General features: G+C 45.5%; 1 protein-coding gene across 1 annotated transcript in view; it reads left to right on the top strand.

The window, feature by feature from the left end:
* The window catches only part of BCL3 (BCL3 transcription coactivator), a 67,231-nt gene that overhangs the window by 6,592 nt on the left and 43,177 nt on the right, over positions 1-17,462 (top strand). The gene's annotated exons all lie outside the window — the stretch shown is intronic.

Below are 17,462 nucleotides of genomic sequence, written 5' to 3'. Positions count from 1 at the left end.
TTGGTTCTCTTTATTATGCCTTTTCTTACACTTTCCATCTGACATCAGTAATTGTCATCCAGTGACAAGGTGTGTAATTGTTTCGCTTTCTGTGATTGCTACCCTGACTGTGAACAATTTTGCCCATAATCCACTATTCTGGGCTGCAATTATCAGTATCTCTTTGAGAAATTTAAGCTCATCTCTCCTTAGCCATTCCTGAGTTGATCCACTTGGGGTTTCTGAAGCAACTCTGTATTTCCAACATTATTTATTTATTTAGGATATTTATAAACCACGCTTTTTGCCAGTTGGTTTTCCTTATTTGCTGATCAGGTTCTTTAAAGAGATTTTTCTCTTGGTTTGCAAATTCCATTCCCTGTATATACCCAGATCAGTCCGGACTCCTGGCTTTTGCATCCCTGCCAGCAGATGAAGACAAAGTTTTACTCACACTGCTTTATAACCCTGAATACCACCTGCAGTTCCTCAGTATTTCTCTGTCTCCAGCAAATGGTAGATGATGCAAAACCTGCAGTTCTGCAGTCAGAGAAAAATATTTATATTGAGAGAGAGCCTTGCTCCCAGGGGGTTGTTAGGTCCTGGTGGGACCATCCCCCTGGGTTGAGTTGGACGAGCTGGGAGTTGGTGACCTTTTAGTAGGCTCGAACCTTACTTCCGTGGGGTATAAATCTGGTGGTCCAGATCCCTCCCCTTCACAAGGCTGCTGAGGCGACTTGAGGCACTGCAAAGCACTTTGGCAGCCTTTCCCTCTTGCAGCTCTGTGTTCCAGCCCTACTTAAAAGAAAAAAAAAAGATATGACATTCCTGACTTCCTGGTGGGGCGGCTGGGGTATTTGTTTTTTCACAGCAGCAGAGCATACGAGGTGGGCAGCTGTTGGAGGAGAGCTTCCCCCACAGTTTGGTTTGCTGCGCTTGAGGCTCGACTCAGACATGGTTTAATTGCGTCAGGTTGTATGCAGGCTGTTCGTCGGCAGCGAGCAGCATTCGGATGGCCCCGCCACCATGGCAAAACAGAAACAGGCTCCCCGCTCCTGTTTCTCAATTGCGTCGGGGTTTGCGCCGGGTCGGGGCTTCTCTCTTCGTCAGCACAGGAACGACGGCCATTTTGAGTACTTGGGCAGACTTTGCCACGTCGGCGGGGGGCAGGGGGATTCTCCTGCAAGGCTATCCCTGGCATTTTCTGGCTCCGGGGGGGGAGCAGGGGGATTTGGAAGGGGAGGATTTTCCTATTCTTACGTTTCCTGAGTCCTCTCATCCATTATCTGGCTCCTCAAGGCCATTTTCCATGGATTTTGTTCTTTTATTGCACATTTTTTTCTAGCGGCCTTTCTTTCTCCTCATGTGCTAGTAGATTCTCACTCATTCTACCTCACTTGTGAGATCCCTGGAGGGTCCTTTCATATATTTGTATAGTGTAATTAGGCAGCCTCTTAAACATCTTGTTTTTATGTGACTAGCCCTACTCTGCATAATCTTTCAGTATATGTAAGCCCCTTTATTAGCTCATTGTCCCGTCTTATGTACCTTTTTCTAACATTTAGAAAGCATTTTTTTAGGATGGATGACAAAAATTGAACTCCATGTTTCTAATGTAGTCTGTCTGATAAACACCTTAGTTCAATGATATCTTCATTCTTTGCTTTAACTGCCTTGCCTCTTGCTCCCCACTCCTCCCTCCATTTAATACTCGCCAACATGCCCTGGGCTTTGGCTGCTGCAGTCTGGCTTTGCTTACCAATCCCAGGTTTATCAGCTTATATCCAAGGCCTTATTTCTGGTTAGTGTTATCAAGTATTGGCCCATTGCAAGCACATTGCACCTGCCTATTCTTGTGCCTCAAATGTATTACTCACCAGTTACCCATGTTAAATCTCATTTGCCAGATGTCTGCCCATTTGCCTAAAGTAAGTTAAGTCATCCTGTAAAATCAGTGAGTCCTGAGATGGATGTCAGCTGAAACAAGACGTGTGCACATTTCATGATGGCTGGTACAGAAATTTGCACATGGCAATGACAGCATTCATAATGTCAATTACTGTTTACAGAAGCCTTTAGCAAACTGGACTAAAAATTGAATCAGTTGGCACTAACCAATGGCAGGACAGCTTTAAAAATGTGGGATGAGAGCCATCCCAATGACTCAGTGGCAGTGATGTGCTCTGCCACATAAGAGGATCCATGTTTGATTCCTGGCTGGGACTGTTCCTTGGGCCGCCAGGGTGGGGATGCTGCACAGCCAAGCATTCACAGCTCCCAGAGGGAGGGAAGCACCTGGGATTTGCATAATGGCAGCATCCAGTGGCCAGACTCCGGGTCCACAGGAGAGCATTTCAAAGGGTGCCCTGGTTTGTAGGCCCTCAGCTGACTACTGTCACTGCAAGAACTGGGCTAAATAAATTGGGCTGGGATATCAGGCAGAGGGGGGAAAGTCCTGAGTAGTTACAAATGAAGGCATATGGTGCTGTAGCCCAGAAGAGGCCAGTTCCAAGTGAGCCGGAAGCCCAAAGGAGGAGGAAACCAGCAGGTTCCCCCACTCCTATAATAATGCTCAATGTGCTTCCTGAGATTTCAGTTGAACTTTCATGAGCTGCTAACATAATGCATAACTGGTGGTGTCCCTCCCTTTGGGGCTAATCCTAGGAGTGTGGGGCCTGGGCCGAACCTGCCAGAGCCCAAGACTGACTAGTAGGTTTGGGAAGGCCCTTTCCAGAGTGTTTGCCACTGTAACTGAGGTCTCTGTTACTACCACATGGACCAGTGCAACACCTGGCCTGATATTTCTCAGGAACAGGAAGTGATGTCAGAGTAGGGCTATCATAGCAGCATAGGGCCAGGGGTAACTACCACCCCTCATATGGAAGGCCCAGTCTCCCTTCTTTTGCTGTCGCCAAGATGTTAGCCTTTCCCTTCCTCATCAGTTTAAATATTTTAAGTAGTGAGGTCACTACGGTTTCAGCAAATACCATCCAATCATGAGGTTGTGTTACATTTCAAGGTTTTAATGTAACCTATTTCCCTATTTAACCTCAAACTATTTTCTGTTGAAAAAAAGGAGATGGTGATAGAATTCAAATAAATCTTAACGTGCCATATTGGATCAGGCAAAAGGTCCATCAAGTCCTGCATCCTGCCAATGCAGATCACGAGTACCCAGTAGGATCCCAAACAATAGGTCCAATCTTTCTTGCTCATAACCAAGGATAAGCAGTGACTAATAGTGGTTTATGGACTTTTCCTCCAGGAACTTGTCTAAACCCATTTTAAACCCAGCTACGCTAACTGCTTTCACTACATCTTCTGTCGGCAAATTTCACAGTTTAATTGTGCACCAAATCAAAAAATACTTTCTCTGATTTGTTTTAAATGTGCTACCTGTCATCTTCATGGAGTGTCCCCCTAGTCCTAGCATTATTGGAAAGGGTATTTATCTGTTTCACCCCATTCTCGACAGCAGTTTTACTTTCTGTATAAAATATTTGATAGAAATTAGAAAATCTCCTTCTAATATTTGTAGAGTGACACAGTAACTGACCTGCCACCTTTTCACTTTAGCTCTATAACTCTGAGCATTCTATTTTTCTCATCTTAAAAGCTAGGCCCTTAACTGGCTTATTGCCATTTTGAAATGGCATTGCTTAATTTTATGTACCTTAAAGGCAATCCTATCCATTAAAAGTGACTGTAGCTTGCTTTTAAGGGTTCTCAACTTTGGAATTTGACATATACAAGTTTTCTGCATTTTATATTTATTTTCAAACATCCTCAGTTTCCTTAATTCTATCTTTATTTTTCTGTTTAATTTGTATAAATTTACCTCTAATAAAGGCTTTGAACCCATTCTATTCCATATCATATTGAAAGAGACTTCTCCACTATTATTAAACAAAAAGGGGGTTTTTTTTAACTTTCTTTTTATCTGAATTTTAACAAAATCCATAAATAATAAACTTGAATAGACAAACCAGTATTTACATCACACAAAAAAACAAAATGAAATGAAACTGAACAAAAAATTCAAACAGAATCTTAAAACCTGGCTCTTCAAACTAGCATACCCCGACTAACCGACTACTCCCAAAGATACACACCCGACCCTCACGCCCCTCCCGACTGACACGCCCTATTGAACTTAACAACCATGACCCCTCATCCTTTCCCCTTCCTCCCACCCTCCCCTCATCCTCCTCCCCTCTCACCCTCCCCATCATCCTACTACCCTACCCTAACCGCCTATATACCCTGTCACCCTGTGAATAGTTAAAATATGTGAATATGTAACCAGGTCTCAAGTTGAATTAGTTGTCTCAATGTTTCTTCCTACTCTAAATTATTGTAAAGCCTGTTGCTATGTTATGTTACATTGTGAACCGGGGTGATGTGTTTAACGTGCCCCGGTATATAAAAAACCCTTAAATAAAATAAATAAAAAATAAACATGACCACAGCCCACTAGATTTGCAGGTCCAAGAATAGAAAACCTAATAGGCTGGTAACAATGTAAAATTCAAAAAGCAAATTCTCATTTACGACCAATCCTAGCCAAAACATTGCTGGCACCCCCCAGACTTTAGGGACCTAACCCCGGTTTCTTACTATCAGTGAAACTGTGCAGTTCAGATGGTTAAAACAAACCAACATATTCAGCTTCAGCAAACTTGAGCAAACATGTACAAAGAAATTTAACAAAAGAGACACCAATAGACTGGGTCTCTTCTTGCAAAACAAGAAACTTTGTTCTCCAGTTCTATGTAACTTTACACAGGTCTGGACATACCCACATTTTTTCACCCAAACATTAAAGCATGACTCTGTCTCTGTTCTGAGGAGAAGAAAAACAGATATCAATAACGCAGCTCTTCTCTTCTCCTCTTCCTAAACCCCTTTAAGGTCTAAGGTGATCTGCTGATAAGTTCCCAGCGGCAGCTCTTTCTCCAGGCTTCTCTTCTTCCTACCAGAAGGAAGAGGAAGCATTTTGCTAATAGGAGGCATGGAGTCCTGCTGAAACCCTGGGAGCTCACTCAAATACCTTTTTTTAAAAAGTCTAAAGGTGAAATTAAAGGGGTTTGAGGAGAATTTTATAAACTTCAAAGTCCAAGTTCTCCTTGTTCAAATTCCGATCTTGAATAATTCCTGATTGTAGTGTGGAAATATGAGAGACTTAAGCCGTTCCAGAGCCTCAGTCTTCTCATCACAGTCCTCCAGCGTGGAAGCCTGCGACTGCATCTTAAGAGAAATATCAGAAGAAAACCTTCTCCAATGTAAAAACTGATTTCTCTATACATACCAGGGCCAGTCCAAATACAGTCTAGAGTAATAACAGGAGGACGAACAAGGGGCGAGCTAACTTCAGTGTCCACCGCCGCTGCTCCTAACTCTGAAGCTGCCAACACTCTCTTCTCTTCCCTTGCTGGTTGTGTCTGCAAAGAGGACCATTGGGCCAAACTCCCCTTCAGATTCAAAACTTAGATGACCGTTCCTTACTCCCTAGTTCGCCAAAATGTCAGTAGACTCAGCAGTGGGCTCCCTCCAAGGATGCAACACACTGCTCATGCCATTGCTTCCTAGCAACGGCGTGGCTCGCATCACATTCCCTGAATTGTTCCTCATTGACAATGGCACAGTTCCCTTGCCCAGACTCATAGAAACCTCTGGGTCTAGCCAGCATGCTGCTTCTTGACTCACACTGGCAACTGACTCCATTGGTGAGGATGTGGAAGACAAGAGACTCAAATGGCTGAAACATTGTTGATTGTCACATAGAGCTTCCAACTGAGGAGCTGGAGGGAAAGGTCCTTATTTTCCCCTTTCTTTTGACCAACTATGTATAATTTATCTGATTGTTGTTTTTGATTCTGTAAACCGTTGTGATGGCTAAACCGAATGACGGTATATAAAAACGAATACATAAAAAATAAATAAATGACAAAGCTAAAAACAGAAACCCAAAGGCAACAAGGACAAAGCAAAATGAGCAAGCACATAAAGCCAACTCCTACTGTATCATTGTCTTGTAGCTTCCCAAAAGGTTTTTTTAAATCTCTTGTTCAATATCATTAATAACATCCTCATCACCTAACAGAGGCTTATTCAGCGCCCACTTTCTGAGGTTCTTTCTTGCATCAACTCATTTAGATGTATCAGAATTGGCGAGCCTGAATCTGAATTTAGGAAACTGGCAATAGCGCCAAATTTGAAGGCACCATCTGCTGGCCTAGCACTGAAAGAAGCAAATTCCATAAGGGCACTTCCAAATTGTGAAAAATTCCAGGGTCCATATATTAAGCAGATCAAATGTAAGAGATCATATCATGCATTCCTCTGTTCCCTCCATTGGCTCCCTGCCCAATGCTGGATAAATACAGATTGGTAATGCTTATCCACAAGTTGTTGAATTATTCCCTGTCACCATGGATTAGTTCAATAGTCCAATTTACACGTCATCTCGAGTCTTGAGATCTGCTCACCAGGGCCTTCTAGAGGTACCTTCACCGCATCTCCCTCATTTAGTTGAAACAAGCTAACAAACATTCTCAGTCACCGGCCCATTGCCATGAAATGTTTGGCTTGCGCAGCTGCAGACTCTGAGAGAAACTCAAATATTTAGGAGCGCTGTAAAAACTTTGTTTTTCAGGGAGTCATCTGAGCTATCCAATTGATCAGTGAAGTTTATTGACAGTATTGAAATTATGTGCTAATATAATCTCAGTTCATTGTGTGCTACCATCGCGCTTGATGCCATCTTGCACAATACCATCCTATTTTTAAGGTACCAGGGGTCCAGGTGGCATCGTGTCCTCAGCAGCAAGAAAATTGACATGGCAAGTATTCACAAGCCCAGTGATTGCCCTGCCCCTTGCATGGGCTCCCTTAGCAACAGGAAGCTTGTGCAGGAGGAAGCAGGGTCATTGTAGGACTTAGGCCCCAGGCTGATAATTTTAGCTTGTTGTCATCTAAGGATTCAGGCAAGAGGCCATGGCAGGGCTGTGAAGAAGTGGGAGGACCTGGGCAAGGGGAATAACCCAAGAGACACCTCCCCACAGAGGTTGTCTGTAGCCACTAAAGTTCTATAAATCCAGCCCTGAAAACTAGTACATGGTCAGATTCTGTCATATTGCCACTTAGCCTCTTCTAATCCCCCTCGCAACCTCTGATCCACAAACAGGACTTTTTTTTAGCCATTTCTGGATTATGCAAACTCTATTCTGCTTTAATGTTAGAGTCTAGTAGCCTCATTGGTCTGTCTTCCTCTAGTAGCCTTTACCACTCATTGTATCTCACCTCCCAGAGATGAATCTCTTTTGGTCACGGGTGGGGTCAGAGCTGGGCCCTGGTTTACTGACAAGAGCACTGTCATATGTGTCACTGGCACTGTATTTCCTCTTTCAGAGAGGAGTCTGTGAATGTCGTGAGTGGGGTAGTGCTGGTCTCTGTTGCACTGAGAAAGTATGATATGGATCATTGGCATTGTTTCAGGAGACTGTCTAACAATGCCAGTGGTGTGTTAAAACCTTCCCCGAAAGGTGAAAAGAAGGCAAAATGATTACTGGCATGGTTAAAAGGTGAGGTAAAAGAGGCAATTTTAGCCAAAAGATCTTCATTCAAAAATCGGAAGAAGGATCCATCAGAAGAAAATAGAATAAAGCATAAGCACTGGGAAGTTAAATGTAAGACATTGATAATACAGGCTAAGAGAAAATTTGAAAAGAAGTTGGCCATAGAGGCAAAAACTCACAATAAAAACTTTTTAAAATATATCCAAAGCAGAAAGCCTGCAAGGGAGTCAGTTGAACCATTGGATGATCAAGGGGTTAAAGGGGCACTCAGAGAAGATAAGGCCATTGCGGAAAGATTAAATGATTTATTTGCTTCGGTGTTTACTGAAGAGGATGTTGGGGAGATACCCGTTCTGGACAAGGTTTTCATGGGTGTTAATTCAGATCAACTGAGCCAAATCAAGGTGAATCTGGAAGATGTGGTAGGACTGATTGACAAACTGAAGAGTAGTAAATCACCTGGACCGGATGGTATACACTCCAGGGTTCTGAAATAACTAAAAAATGAAATTTCAAGCCTATTAGTAAAAATTTGTAACCTATCATTAAAAGCATCTGATGTACTTGAAGACTGGAAGATGGCCAATGTAACCCCGATATTTAAAAAGGTGATCCAGGAAACTATAGACCGGTGAGCCTGACTTCAGTGCCGGGAAAAATCGTGGAAACTGTTATAAAGAATAAAATCACAAAACATTTAGATAGACATGGTTTAATGGGACACAGCCAGCATGGATTTACCCAAGGGAGGTCTTGCCTCACAAATCTACTTTTTTTTTAAGGGGTGAATAAACATGTGGACAAAGGTGAACCGGTAGATGTGGTGTATTTGGATTTTCAGAAGGCGTTTGACAAAGTCACACATGAGAGGCTTTTAAGAAAACTAAAAAGTCATGGGATAGGAGGTGATGTCCTTTTTGTTATGCGCCCGGCCTGCTCACTAATGCAGATAATGTCTCAGATGTCCAGGTGGGCACCCACCTCAGCAGCAGTGATCATCAAACGGTATGGTTTAATATCACTAAAAGAATAGGGAAAAGAACCACAAAGACCCGAGTTTTACAGTTCAAAAACACAGACTTTGAGGAAATGGGGAACTACCTGGAGGAAGAACTTAAAGGATGGGAGAACGAGAGAGATGTGGATCAGCAGTGGACCAATCTAAAAGGAGCAATTACCAAGGCAACTGCTCTATATGTTAGAAATGTAAAGAAAAGCAAAAGAAAACTGAAACCTATCTGGTTCTCAAAGGAGGTGGCTGACAAAATTAAAGCTAAAAGAACAGCATTCAAGAAATATAAAGGATCCCAAAGGGAGGAGCACAAAGAAGAATATTTGTATCAACTGAGGGAGACAAAGAAATTAATCAAGTTGGCAAAGAGTCAAGCAGAAGAGAGGATTGCCAAGGAGATAAAAAATGGTGACAAAACATTTTTCAGATACATCAGCGAAAAGAGAAAGGTCCAAAGTGGTATAGTGAAATTGAAAGGTGGTAATGATCAATGTGTGGAGAGAGACGAAGAAATGGCAGAAATATTAAACGAATACTTCAGCTCTGTGTTCACTAAAGAAGACCCTGGAGAAGGACCATCTCTAAACAACAAGAAACTGGAGGGAAGGGGAATAGATGAAAATCCTTTTACAGTAGAAAATGTGTGGGAAGAACTAAAGAACCTGAAAGTGGACAAAGCCATGGGGCCTGATGGGATTCATCCAAGGATATTGAGGGAGCTCAGAGATGTTCTGGCGGGTCCGCTGTGTGACCTGTTCAATAGATCCCTAGAAACGGGAGTGGTGCCGAGTGATTGGAGAAGAGCGGTGGTGGTCCCGCTTCACAAGAGTGGGAACAGGGAAGAGGCAGGCAACTACAGACCGGTTAGCCTCACTTCGGTGGTGGGAAAAGTAATGGAGTCACTGCTGAAAGAGAGAATAGTGAACTATCTGCAGTCTGGAGAATTGATGGACCAGAGGCAGCATGGATTCACCAGGGGAAGATCCTGTCAGACAAATTTGATTGACTTTTTTGACTGGGTAACCAAGGAATTGGATCAAGGAAGAGCACTAGATGTCATCTACTTGGATTTCAGCAAAGCTTTTGATACGGTTCCGCACAGGAGACTGGTGAATAAAACGAGAAGCTTGGGAGTGAGTGCCGAGGTGGTGACCTGGATTGCAAATTGGTTGACGGACAGAAGACAATGTGGGATGGTAAATGGAGCCTTCTCTGAAGAGAGAGCGGTTTTAAGTGGTGTACCGCAAGGATCGGTGTTGGGACCAGTCCTGTTCAATATCTTTGTGAGCGACATTGCGGACGGGATAGAAGGTAAGGTTTGTCTTTTTGCGGATGACACTAAGATCTGCAACAGAGTGGACACGCCGGAAGGAGTGGAGAGAATGAGACGGGATTTAAGGAAACTGGAAGAGTGGTCGAAGATATGGCAGCTGAGATTCAATGCCAAGAAGTGCAAAGTCATGCATATGGGGAGTGGAAATCCGAATGAACTGTACTCGATGGGGGGGAAAGGCTGATGTGCACGGAGCAGGAGAGGGACCTTGGGGTGATAGTGTCTAATGATGTGAAGACAGCGAAACAATGCGACAAGGCGATAGCAAAAGCCAGAAGAATGCTGGGCTGCATAGAGAGAGGAATATCGAGTAAGAAAAGGGAAGTGATTATTCCCTTGTACAGGTCCTTGGTGAGGCCTCACCTGGAGTACTGTGTTCAGTTCTGGAGACCGTATCTACAAAAAGACAAAGACAAGATGGAAGCGGTACAGAGAAGGGCGACCAGGAAGGTGGAGGATCTTCATCGGATGACGTACGAGGAGAGATTGAAGAATCTAAATATGTACACCCTGGAGGAAAGGAGGAGCAGAGGTGATATGATACAGACTTTCAGATACTTGAAAGGTTTTAATGATCCAAAAACAACGACAAACCTCTTCCGTAGGAAAATAATCAGCAGAACCAGGGGTCACGATTTGAGGCTCCAGGGAGGAAGATTCAGAACCAATGTCAGGAAGTATTTCTTCACGGAGAGGGTGGTGGATGCCTGGAATGCCCTTCCGGAGGAAGTGGTGAAGACCAGAACTGTGAAACATAGAAACATAGAAATGACGGCAGAAGAAGACCAAATGGCCCATCCAGTCTGCCCAGCAAGCTTCCCTCATTTCTTCTCTCATACTTATCTGTTTCTCTTAGCTCTTGGTTCTAATTCCCTTCCACCCCCGCCATTAATGTAGAGAGCGGTGATGGAGCTGCATCCAAGTGAAATATCTAGCTTGATTAGTTAGAGGTAGTAGGGGTAGTAACCGCCGCAATAAGCAAGCTACACCCATGCTTATTTGTTTTTACCCAGATTATGTTATACAGCCCTTATTGGTTGTTTATCTTCTCCCCTGCCGTTGAAGCAGGGAGCTATGCTGGATATGCGTGAGGTATCAGTTTTTTTCTTCTCCCCTGCCGTTGAAGCAGAGAGCTATGCTGGATATGCATCGAAAGTGAAGTATCAGGCACATTTGGTTTGGGGTAGTAACCGCCGTAACAAGCCAGCTACTCCCCACTTTGTGAGTGTGAATCCTTTTTTCTTCTCCCCTGCCGTTGAAGTTATGCTGGATATGCGTGAAGTATCAGTTTTTCTTTTCCCCTGCCGTTGAAGCAGAGAGCTATGCTGGAAATTCGTGATGTATCAGTCTTTCTTCCATGCCGTTGAAGCAGAGAGCCATGCTGGATATGCGTCGAGAGTGAAGTATCAGGTACATTTGGTTTGGGGTAGTAACCGCCGTAACAAGCCAGCTACTCCCCGCTTTGTGAGTGCGAACCCTTTTTTCTTCTCCCCTGCCGTTTAAGCAGAGAGCTCTGCTGGATGTGTGAAGTAACAGTTTTTCTTTTCCCCTGCTGTTGAAGCAGAGAACTATGCTGGATATGCATTGAAAGTGAAGTATAAGAATGGAGTGATCAAGCTAGTTGAAAGGCATCAGGAATAGAGGAAGGTGGAGGTAGTAATTTGGATATTTGGTTTGGGGTAGTAACCGCCGTAACAAGCCAGCTACTCCCGTCTTTGTGAGTGCAAATCCTTTTTTCCACATTTCCTCTTGCTGTTGAAGCTTAGAGTGATGTTGGAGTCACAGTAACCATGTGTATGTTTATTGAATAAGGGTATTGTCTCCAGGCAGTAGCTGCGGATCCATAAAGTCAAGAGGCCGCCAATGAAGAGTGGGTGACTCGCCAGAATGATGGCTATTGACACAATACCCTTATTAAATAAACATACACATGCTTACTGTGACTCCTACATCGCTCTAAGCTTCAACAGCAAGAGGTAATGGAAAAAAGGATTTGCACTCACAAAGAGGGGAGTAGCTGGCTTGTTACGGCGGTTACTACCCCAAACCAAATATGCCTGATACTTCACTTTCAATGCATATACAGCATAGCTCTCTGCTTCAATGACAGGGGAGAAGAATAACTGATACTTCACACATCCAGCAGAGCTCTCTGCTACAACGGCAAGGGAGAAGAAAAAGGGTTCGCACTCAAAAAGCGGGGAGTAGCTGGCTTGTTACGGCGGTTACTACCCCAAACCAAATGTGCCTGATACTTCACTTTCCATGCATATCCAGCATGGTTCTCTGCTTCATTGGCATGGGAGAAAGACTGATACATCACGCATTTCCAGCATAGCTCTCTGCTTCAACGGCAGGGGAAAAAAAACAAACAAAAAACTGATGCTTCACGCATATCCTGCATAGCTTCAACGACAGGGGTGAAGAAAAAAAGGATTCGCAATCACAAAGCGAGGAGTAGCTGGCTTGTTACGGCGGTTACTACCCCAAACCAAATGTGCCTGATACTTCACTTTCAATGCATATCCAGCATGGCTCTCTGCTTCAACGGCAGGGGAGAAGAAAAAAAAACCAACAAGGGCTGTACAACATAGTCTAGGTAAAACAAATAAGCATGGGTGTAGCTTGCTTATCGCGGCGGTTACTGCCCCTACTACCCCTAACTAATCAAGCTAGATATTTCACTTGGATGCAGCTCCATCACTGCTCTCTACATTAATGGTGGGGGTGGAAGGGGAATAGAACAAGGAGCTAAGAGAAACAGATAAGAATGAGAGAAAAAATGTGTGAGGCTTGCTGGGCAGACTTGATGGGCCATTCGGTCTTCTTCTGCCGTCATTTCTATGTTTCTATGGCTCCACAGCAGGTCCCGGGACAACCTCCCTTTCGGTAGTTGCCAGCCCTGCCAGGCCCCGGTGTCCACTGTGCGCCATGCCTCATGCTGAGGCTCTGCATCCTCTGCCATGTTAGCCACGCCCCTATGCACGCACGCACGCGCAGACCGCCAGGACTCATGTAGGGCCAAGGGCGGGTCTTAGCTCCGCGGCGCACCCTGATTGATCCCTCGATATAAGGAAGTTGCTGTCTATGCTTCCTTGCCTTGGCAATCGGATCGGTTTGTTCTAAGATTGCCTCTGCGTTTGTTCCTGCTCTTGCCTGTTCCTAGTCTTGTTCCAGGAGCCTTCTGTTCCAGTTCTGTTCCTGACTTGTTCTTGCATCCTAGTTCCTGCGTCCTGCTTGTTCCTGTGTTCGTCTGTCTGCCTACCCAGGTAGTACCTCGGACTCTCTTACTGGTACTGACCTCAGCTTGCTCCTGACCTGCCTGCCTCAAAAACCTCAGCTTGCTCCTGACCTGCCTGCCGCCTGCCTCAAAGACCTCAGCTTGCTCCTGACCTGCCTGCCTCAAAAACCTCAGCTTGCTCCTGACCTGCCTGCCGCCTGCTTTTGACCTTGCCTGATCTCCGGTACCTGACCCCTGCTTTACTGACCATTCCTCGGACTGACCTCTGGATCTTGATCTTTGCCTGCCTGACCTTGTCTCCAGATTCTGGCTGTCTTCCTCGCCTTGTTCCAAATAACCTCCAAGCGAACCCGATCGCGCTCCCCCTGTGTCCATGGGCACGCCGGATTTCCATTCTCTCAGGAGACCCTGCGAGGCCCACCTAAGTCCAAGCGGCCCGGGTCCCTACGGGCTCCTCCCAGGAGGACCTCGTGCTTCCAGTGGTGAAGCTTTTCACAGTCTCTGTCTCCTCCAGTGCTCCGCCCCCCTGGGGGCAGTTACCTCATGTTCCCTTTCAGGAGGCTTTCCTTCACTGTCCCAGGAAAAGGGTCCACCCCCTGAGCGCAACACTTTTTTGTGGATTGCAAGTTGGTTAAAAGACAGGAAACAGAGAGTAGGATTAAATGATCAGTCTTCACAGTGGAAAAAAGTAAACAATGAAGAGCCTCAGTGATCTGTACTTGGACCGGTGCTTTTTAATCTACCTTATAAATGGCCTGTGACCGACGGCCCGCAAATGCGCAGTAGAGCGCAGCTCTACTGCGCATGTGCGGGCAAGGATGTCGATCAGAAAAAAAAATGGCGGTGGGGCCGCAGGAGCGGGAGGAGAAGCAGCGGCGCCGTGCGCGCGCGCGCGGTGCCGCTGCTTCTCCTCCCCAGATCTGCCGGCAGATCTCGGGGGGGTCACTGCCGCGCGCGCGGGAGTGACCCCCCCCCGAGATCTGCCGGCAGGAGCGGGAGGAGTTAATGGAGCCGGGTGAGGGTTGCGGGAAGTCGCGCTTACGGCGCCGGGAGGAAATGGAGGTGGGTGAAGGGAGGGAGGGAGGGAGAGGGGGGACTGAGTGGGAGGGAGGGAGAGGGGGGACTGAGTGGGAGGGAGTGAGGGAGAGGGGGGACTGAGTGAGAGGAGAGGGAGGGTGGAGAGGAGTGGGTGGGGGAGGGGGGTGGTGAAGAGTGAGGGGAGAGAGAATGAGGGGGAGGTGAGAGACAGAGGGATGTAGCCCGTTTTAACGGGCTTTACGGCTTGTATATTTATAAATGATCTGGAAAGGGGTACGAGAGTGAGGTGATCGAATTTGCAGATGACACAAAATTATGCAGAGTAGTTAAATCTCAATAGGATTGTGATGAATTGCAGGAGGATCTTGCAAGACTGAAAGATTGGGCTTCCAAATGGCAGATGAAATTTAACGTGGACAAGTGCAAAGTGATGCATATTGGGAAAAATAACCCTTGCTGTAGTTACATAATGTTAGGTTCTTAGGAGTTACCACCCAGGTGTCATAGTGGATAATACATTGAATTCTTCGGACCAGTGTGCTATGGCGATCAAATAAGCAAACAGAATGTTAGGAATTATTAAGAAGGGAATGTAAAATAAAACGGAGGATGTCATAATGCCTCTGGTATCGCTCCATGGTGAGACCGCACCTTTACTCCTGAGGGAATTCTGCACAAAAAAATTTAAAATTCTGAGCACAAAAACTGAAATTCTGCAAAATTCTGCAAACTTTATATTGGTCAAAATAACACAATTTACATGACAGTCTTTAAGTAATTACATTTTAAATTATTACAGAAAAAAATTATTACTTAAAGTTGCAGAATTTTAAATATTTTGAACAGAATTTCCCTAGAAATTCACTGTAAAGAGTGTCCGATCCACATACACATACCCTCATAGAGGCTCCCTCACTCTCTCGCACACATACATCCCCTCATGCAGGGCCTTCTCGCATACACACCCACACAAGCTCCCTTTCTCTTTCACACATACATCCTCACACAGGCTTCATATGTCTCTTTCTCACGCAGCCCTTCACACAGGCGCTGTCTCACACATACACAATCCCTTCACACAAGCTAGCACCCTCACATACACACAATCCCTTTTTCATACACACGAGCTCCCAATCTCATACATACTCCTTCACAATCTCCTCATATAGGCTTCCATCCTCTGAAACCCACACTCAAGCATCCCCCCAGCCCCCTTCTCTTACCTCCCATGCTCTTTCACACTCTCCTGCTCTGTCACCCTCCCCTCATATAGGCTCCCTTTCTGAAACCCACACTCAAGCATCCCCCCACTCCCCCTCTTACCAACCAAGCTGTCTCTCACCTTCCCCCATACCCCCTCTCCTCATATAGGCTCCCTTCTCTGAAACCCACACTCATCCCCCCCACCCACCCTGTCTTACCTCCCATGCTCTCTCTCACACCCTCCTGCTCTCGCACCCTCCCCACCCCCCCTCTTACCAACCATGCTCTCTGTCACCCTCCCCTCTCTCACACACACATTTTCTCACTGGCATCCCCCCCCCATGCTCTTTCTCACACCCTCCTGCTCTCTCTCACCCTCCCCTCCCCTCTCTGACACACATTTTCTCTCACTGGCATGCCGCGGGATGCTCTCCGTTCGTGGCGAAGATGAAGGCCTGGCAAGCTGTTCGCGGCGAAAAGGGAAGGCCCCCGTGTGCCGCAAACAGCACACCAAGCCTTCATCTTCACCGCGGAGCGCGTCCCGCGGCACACGGGAGCCTTTCCTTTTCGCCACGAATGGCGCGCCAGGCCTTCATCTTCGCTGCGAACAGAGCATGTGCCGCGGGACGCGCTCCATTCGCAGCATGCCGGGGTCTCCTCTGCTATTTTCTGCGCAGAAGGGGAATTCTGTGCAAATTCTGCGTTCCACAGTAGCGCAGAATTCCCCCAGGAGTACACCTTTAATTGTGTGCAGTTCTGGTCACCGCATCTCAAAAAAGATATGGCTGCACTGGAGAAAGTGCAGAGAAGGGCAAACAAAATGATAAAGGGCATAGAACTGCTGCCCTATGAGGAAAGGCTAAAGAAGTTAGAGCTGTTCATTTTAGAGAAGAGATGACTGAGGGAGGATATGATAGGAGTTTACAAAATCATGAAAGGACTTGAACAAGTTAAAGTAAATCATTTATTTACTCTCTTAGATAATAGGACTAGGGGGCACTCCATGAAGTTAGCTAGTAGCTCATTTAAAACAAATTGAAGAAAATTATTTTTCACTCAGCACACAGTTAAGCTCTGGTTTTCATTGCCAGAGGATGTGGTTACAGCAGTTAGTGTAACTGGGTTTAAAAAATGTTTGGATAAGTTCCTAAATCCATAAACTGCTATGACGGTAATTAATAAGCAGTAGTAGCTTGTGATCTATCTAATGTTTGGGTACTTGCCAGGTACTTGTGACTTGGATTGGCCACTGTTGGAAACAGGATACTGGTTTGATGGACCATTGGTCTGAACCACTTTGGCATATCTTATGTTCTTATGATGCAGTGAGACAGCACAGTGATATCTAGATCACTCCTCTTTCTCTGTCCCAGGGAAGTGTCTCATTGTGCTGGCTCATGGAGTTCGGGTGTTGCAAGAAATGAGTGAGCAGCCAGTGAATAAACTTGTATGCCAGAGGGGAGGGTGGAGGGAAGACATGTCGGTTCATTTGTGCATAGGAAGGAGGCTTCTTGACCCCAGGTCTCTGTTTTTGGCATAGATGATGTAAAATCACAGCTCCCTTTCCTGGAATCCTGCAGGAAGAAACAGGAATTGGAGAGGCAGGCTGTTTCCAGCTGGCTTCCTGCCAGGGAAGAATGAGGGAAGGCAAAACTGACAGTGTTGTGAGTAGGGGAGTTATGCCCTGCAAGGGTTAATGTGTACAGTGAGACCATCTGAGACAGATGGGGATGTCCTTCTGTCTCCATCCCAGAAAAGCAGATTCAATTAACTCTATTGGCATGACTATTTATTGTATTTAATTTATATTCCACCTTTCAGGCACTTCCAAGTGGATGAGAACAAATTTACAAAAAAATGGTAACAGTAAAATAAAATTATAGGGCCCAGAAAGAACAGTGCCAACACATCTCAGTTTTATTCTCATCCTATCTACAACTGTATTCTCCAAAGATGAGTGAGGGTGATGCCTGTTGCTAGTGGACACACAGAAGGGACTTGTGTGTGGAAGAATCCAGCATTGCTAGGTTTAATTTGGCAGGGAATAATGTCTGCTATCACCTTTATACTTGCTGATCC

This window comes from Rhinatrema bivittatum, chromosome 14 (assembly GCF_901001135.1).
Source record: "Rhinatrema bivittatum chromosome 14, aRhiBiv1.1, whole genome shotgun sequence".
NCBI classification, from domain to species: Eukaryota; Metazoa; Chordata; class Amphibia; order Gymnophiona; family Rhinatrematidae; genus Rhinatrema; species Rhinatrema bivittatum.
Note: the sequence above shows the minus strand (reverse complement) of the source record. Positions and strands in the feature narration are given on the sequence as shown.